The sequence below is a fragment of the Siniperca chuatsi genome, linkage group LG18 (assembly GCF_020085105.1).
Source record: "Siniperca chuatsi isolate FFG_IHB_CAS linkage group LG18, ASM2008510v1, whole genome shotgun sequence".
Classification (NCBI taxonomy): Eukaryota; Metazoa; Chordata; class Actinopteri; order Centrarchiformes; family Sinipercidae; genus Siniperca; species Siniperca chuatsi.
The window spans coordinates 2546630-2552629 of record NC_058059.1 but is presented as its reverse complement, the minus strand read 5'-3'; the positions used below and the strand labels follow the sequence as shown (position 1 = coordinate 2552629).

General features: G+C 40.2%; 1 protein-coding gene across 1 annotated transcript in view; it reads left to right on the top strand.

The window, feature by feature from the left end:
- The first annotated feature begins 1540 nt into the window (after nucleotides 1-1540).
- fgfr1b (fibroblast growth factor receptor 1b) overlaps nucleotides 1541-6000 on the top strand; it is a 25279-nt gene continuing 20819 nt past the window's right edge. The window contains exon 1 of the mRNA XM_044174553.1: nucleotides 1541-1956. The gene's annotated coding sequence lies outside the window, so the exon portion shown is untranslated. The remainder of the gene's footprint in view (nucleotides 1957-6000) is intronic.

Here is a 6000-nt window from a genome sequence, read left to right as displayed (position 1 = left end):
CATCTCTACGGCCGATATCTCCAAAACTCTGCACATCACACCAAAACGATCCAGATGGATAAACAGCGCTGCAGGTGAGAGGAGAAACGGGTAGTTTTGATCTGGGGGTGAACTGTCCCTTTAAGTAAAGGATCTGAATACTTCCTCCACCACAGGTTAATCCCTAACCAAACGGCCTGGGTATGTCTGCAGACGGAGACTTTGAATGGGAGGGGTAGCTGTCAGTCAGAGGCTTACAATCCTCTGTCAATCAAAAACTCATTTCTAACTTTCCGAAGTTTTCATCTCTAGTCAAAGGATCAAAGTTTTGAGCAACGTTTTTAATCAACATTTTAAAGTTCAGAATATGGTAACTTTCACTGCTCATTTAAGAAATCACACGTCGTGAGTTCATTAGAGTAGCTGGCGGCTAACTGCGAGCTAATGTTAGCTAACCCGCTAACCTCTATGGGAAATTACAGTAGTAAGCTAACGAGCTAGAAAAGCAGGGGAAACCGGCAGTGCCTCGGTGCCCTCGCCTTGCGAAAGTCGGAACAAACTTGTAGATCTAATATGAGTGAAGATTCAGAAACTGCATTGCTTATTTCTTCATTAATTTGTTCAGAAACAGATTTTGGTGGACTGCTAAGGTGAAATAAGTGAAGTTTATGTAGCCAACATCATAAAACAGAGGGGCTAGGGGCCTCAGGAGGGAGGACTGCAGTTGGACCCCACTCCGCCCACCGTGCACGATCCTGGGAAAGTGAACGCTAGCTACGCTAGCTAATGCTGGAAGCCAGAAACAAACATCTACGATCCATTGTTCGTTTGATAATCTAATCAAAGAGCACGTTTTCTTGCGGTGGCCTTTCTAAAATGAGCAGTGGTGAAAGTTACTATATTCTGTTACGCTCAAGGAGCGTTAGCTAGCGCACTAGCTAGTTTTGTTTTTGTTTTTTTTATTGCAGAATTTACGAACAAACATGGCAACATATAATCCATTTCTCCGGTATAAAGATATATAGAAAATATAGTCAGAGGGAACAGCTTTAAATAAAAAAAAAAAAAGTCTTTGGTAACATAAAATCAAATAAAATACAATAAATTGAAATAAATTAAAATAAACGACTGATAAGAAATTATCATACAAGGGGAGAATTCAGTCTAAGTTCGGTCATTTACTTCAGCGGGGAAATATTTTAGGATGTCATGTAAGCGAGCTAGCTAGTTGAAAAGTTGTGTACAAAACAAATGACGAGTTGTTAGTCCCGCCCCCTTATAATACTAAAAAGTGATTGACAGTGGATTGTAAGCCTCTGATTGGCCGAATTAACAGTTACCACGCCCTCTCAAAGTCGACCACAAAGTTGACCCAAACCTAAGCGACCAAATGAAAACAAGTCGATAGGGAAAGCTTGTTGACAACGGACCGTGCACAGCAGGAATGTAAAGGAGCAGGAAATCCTTCCCTTCCTGCTCCTGCAAGACAAAGAGGAGGGGGCTGGTGGACACACGGTGCGGGGCACCGGGGGGGAGGAGACGCGGGTTCGAGGCTCGGTTGCGCCACTCGGAAAATGGAGTAAATAAAATGATGGCACAGTTGGGGGTGTGGGGGGGAAGGAACCTCCCACTGTAGGCGTTTCTCCTCTGTGAGTGTATACTGAGACAATACCGTCAATGAGCTGCACTTTTCCCACGTTTCCTCTCCAGCAGCAGCAGCAGCAGCACCGCCGACATTTTCTGCCCGCTGGCGGAGATGTGTTGAAGCAAGTGTGAGTCACTCAGAGAGCATTAATAAAGCCCAGCGACACGCCTGGCCCAGAGGTTAGGCTGTCTGATGAGGTGTGCTACAGCCGGGAAAAGTTGCTTCCAGTCAGTGTTTTACTCACAGCCGGACTAGCGAACCTTTGATTTTTCCAATTCTGCCTTCCCCTCCTCGGATATAAGCGAACAGCTCACTGTGGATAACTCCTACAGGTACGGCTCCAGTTCACCTTTAAATGCGAGTTTTCTACAGAAAATAAGCTGTTTGCGTGCTGCATTACTTTTGTGGGTCTTTGCATAAGTAGACTTTGTCGCAGCTGTGTGTTTGTTGTCTGTGTTTTCCAGTAAGTGTTCAGATCCTAAAGGCTACTTGAAGCTAAAGTAAAAGTAGAAATCATGTAAAAATGCTTCATTGTAATGTCAAAGCAATGTCCCAACGCTGTTATTTCATTGATTTGCTTGAGTAAAAGTAATACTGCACTATAAAAATACTCCATTAAAAGTAAAACACCTGCATTGAAAGCTTTGTTTAGGTTAAAGTACATAAGTATTATTAGCAACATGTACATAATGCAGAAAATGTCTCATGTGAGTGTTCAACCTACTCTCATATATTATACTATTAGTTTTTACACTATAGAAATACGCCATTACAAGTCAAGGTCCTGCATTGTAAAGGCTACTTAAGTAAAAGTATGTTGTTGTTATTATTATTTTTAGCAAAATGTACTTAAAGTACCAAAAGTGAAGGTACATAATGCAGAAAATGTCTCATGTGAGTATTAAACCTACTTTATATATTATATTATGAGATTATTATGCATTTTGCTGTTGAAGTTGTCTTGCATTGTGTATATTTTGGATTTGCACCTTCTTTATATTTTATATTTGCACTCACATACTTTGTACTGCAAACTTTCTCTGGGGGATAAATAAAGTTTCATCTTCAGTTGAGGAAAAAGGCTTATGTGAGCGTTAGACCTGCTTTTATATGTTATATTATGAGATTATTATACATTTATTGATGTCGATGGTCCAGGTGGAGATACTTTTAACTATTTGAAATACTGTTGGGTACTTTAATCTGTAACAAACCGTCATATTTTATAAACTGATCATATGTTTTGTAAGAAAAATCTGAAAGTAACTAGTAACCAGTGGTGGAAGAAGTATTCAGATCATTTAGCCTACTTAAGTAAAAGTAGCCGTACCAGAACTATATAAATACTCCATTACAAGTAAAAGTCCTGCATTGTAAAGGCTACTGAGGTAAAAGTATGTTATTATTATTATTATTATTGTTAGTAAAATGTACTTAAAATATCAAAAGTGATAGTATAATGCAGGAAAATGGCTCATGTGAGTGTTTATATTATGATATTATTATCATTAGTAGGTTGTTTTAACTAATTTTAACTATTTTATATACTGTTGTGTAGTTTAATTTATAACAAATCATCATATTTTATAAGCTGATCATATGTTTTGTTTGTAAAATCTCAATGTGTAAAGTAACTAGTAACCAGTGGTGGAAGAAATAGCCCATTCAGATTATTTACTGCAGTCAAAGAGGCAATACCACACGTCAATACTGGTAAAAGTCCTGCATTTAACATTTTACTAAAGTAAAAGTACGTAAGTATTATTACCAACATGTACACATCAAAAGTAAAAATATTGCATTACACGTAAAAGTCCTGCATTCAGAATGTACTTTGAGTATCAGAAGTTACCCCACTGGTTTTTACAGTGTAGTATTGCTACTTTTATGCAAGTAAACGATCAGAATACTTCTTCCACTGCTGTAAATACTCTTCAGGTGAGTTACATCTGGTATCTGTCTGATACTAATACAATATGGCAGATAAATCGTGTAGTTAAGGCTCAGTGTGTCAGTTTCTCCTGCTCTGGTATTTCCCAGCAGCAGCGTGGTTAATGAGAGTTTTACAGTGCATAGTTACTGTCGCAGTGATTTGATAGTAATCTGTCTCTGCTAGGCTGTTAAATCCAAATATGTGGAGTGTGCATGAAGAGTCTGACTCACTTTTCCACTCAGCCCAAACCAGTAACCCCTACTCTGAATCTCCTATTCGTTTGTTCCTATTAGTTCATCTCTTTCTGCCGTTTCCGTTATCATTTGAAATAGTCAGCTGCACTCAGACCAGCACAGTTTCTTCTTCTTTCTCCTTTAAATGAACTCTCCGTGAGGTCTGCAGCCGTCTACGTCCAAATCAGCATCTCTTCCTGTTTGGCACGCGCTGGCTGTATGTTGTTTTCCACTCAGATGGATGGCTGGCAGCAGTAGTTGGTGTGTTAGTATGACAACTATTCAGAGCTGCCAGCCTGCTGCAGAATCTGGTGTGTAGGTGAGGGCTTCAGCACAGGAAGCTTAGCAGAGAGGGTGGGCGAAAGTGACAGAAGTTAGTTAAAAGCTGAGGAATAGATAGTGTGTTAGACAGGATTTAAGGATTTGCAGAAAGAGAGAAATAATAATCTATGAAGTACTTTGCTGTGCAGTCAGCGACCCCATTTACATGTAGTCACTTCCTGCGTCTTGGGCGGATTGGATCGCTCTGATCGCAATAAAGCTGAGTGTAAATGCATCCAAGTAGCATTCAAGGCGGATTGAAATCCGATTGCTCAACTACCTCTGGAGGAGACGCATAGCCAGATGTTGAAAAGGTGTAAATAATAATAATCTTTACTCCTCCCATAGTGTTTCCATCCACCTGTTTTTATGTGCTTTTTCCATTTGCGCATAAAAAGCAGCTGGATGGAAACGGCGAAAATTCAGAAAAGAAACATCGGAATGGTTTTTTTTTATGCTTGGCTGAGGCGGAAAAGTTGGTGAAGCGTTAAAAGCAAAATGCGACAAAGTGCGATGGAAACAGACTTAGTGAATAAACGACGTACATGAAGCTTGTCTTCTTTTAAGTAAAAACGTTTTGGTGGCTGTCGTTTCTCAAATGCGAACATTTGCTGGTTTCCCTTTTCGTCTATGAAAGTAAATTGAAGATCTTTGGTTTTCTTTTTTAACGAAACAACCAATTTTGATGAGCAAACGATTAGTCGATTAATCCAGAAAACAACTGGCTGATTGATTGATTGATTGATTATGAATATAATCCTTACTTGCAGCCACCAGACCAAGATATGTAGTGAGCAGGACATTTTACAGTTGCACGATTGACTTGTTAGCGCTCTCTGGTGGACAAACAGTTTCTAAATGACCCCAAACATATTATATATATACATATTATATATATACACAACCTTTTCTGTACTGATATTTCTTGGTACTGATCATCTGACATATACAACGATACTGTTATCTGTGATCGGCTGAAATTGGCTCTGAATCGAGCTTTGAACAGCTTCAGCTTTCATTTTGGTGCATGATGCTGTATGTGAATCTGTTCCCGGGCAGTGTGTTTGCTGAATATGTTTGTGCCTTTTGGAGGAGCTGTTCACATTTGTGTGGAAAACAAGAAAAAGTTGTGAAGGTTTTTGTGAGGGGCTCTCGTGTGCAGCAGCCCGACTTTCACGTAAAACTCTTCAATGCTCACAAAAAGCCTAATTAATTTAAGTGTTTACTTCATATGTGCGTGTGTAATGTATTAATTATGTCTTCATAAACCTGGAACGCTCCGCTGTCATGCTCATCATACTCGGGGACGCCACCCTCAACCACATGCTCCGCACGCTCTGCAGCATGAAGCTGAAGGACGGACTCCGTAATGAGATGGCTGAGCGTGTCAGCAGCTACAGGGCCGGCAGGTCTCCTCTGTGATGTCCCGGCTCTCAGAGCTGGAGAGAGTGCGAGCTGAGGGCTCAGTGATGGCAGCCAACCAGCGTTCATCTTGTTTACGAGGCTCATAAGTTGATGAGTGTCCCACTGCATTTACTGTCCTCTACTACTCCTTCACTGTTCAAGTCACTTTCCAGCTTAACGTCTTCCATCGAGCCACTGATCGATCTGTTCTGGTATCATCGTTTAGTGCATAAACTGCACATCACAGTTTCTCTTTGTGTCCAAACACTGTCCGAAATATAAAGGTTGAACTGATTATCTTTGATATAAAACAGAGAAAAGCAGAAAATTCTCACCTTGCAGAAGCTGCAGCCACAGATTGATGAGACATTTTCCCTTGAGAAATAAAACTGATTGATGCTGCCCTCAGCAGCTGCAGATGGTATGTAAATCCATCAAAATTGAACTTCCAAGTCACAGATCACCAAATTATATAGCTGCGAATC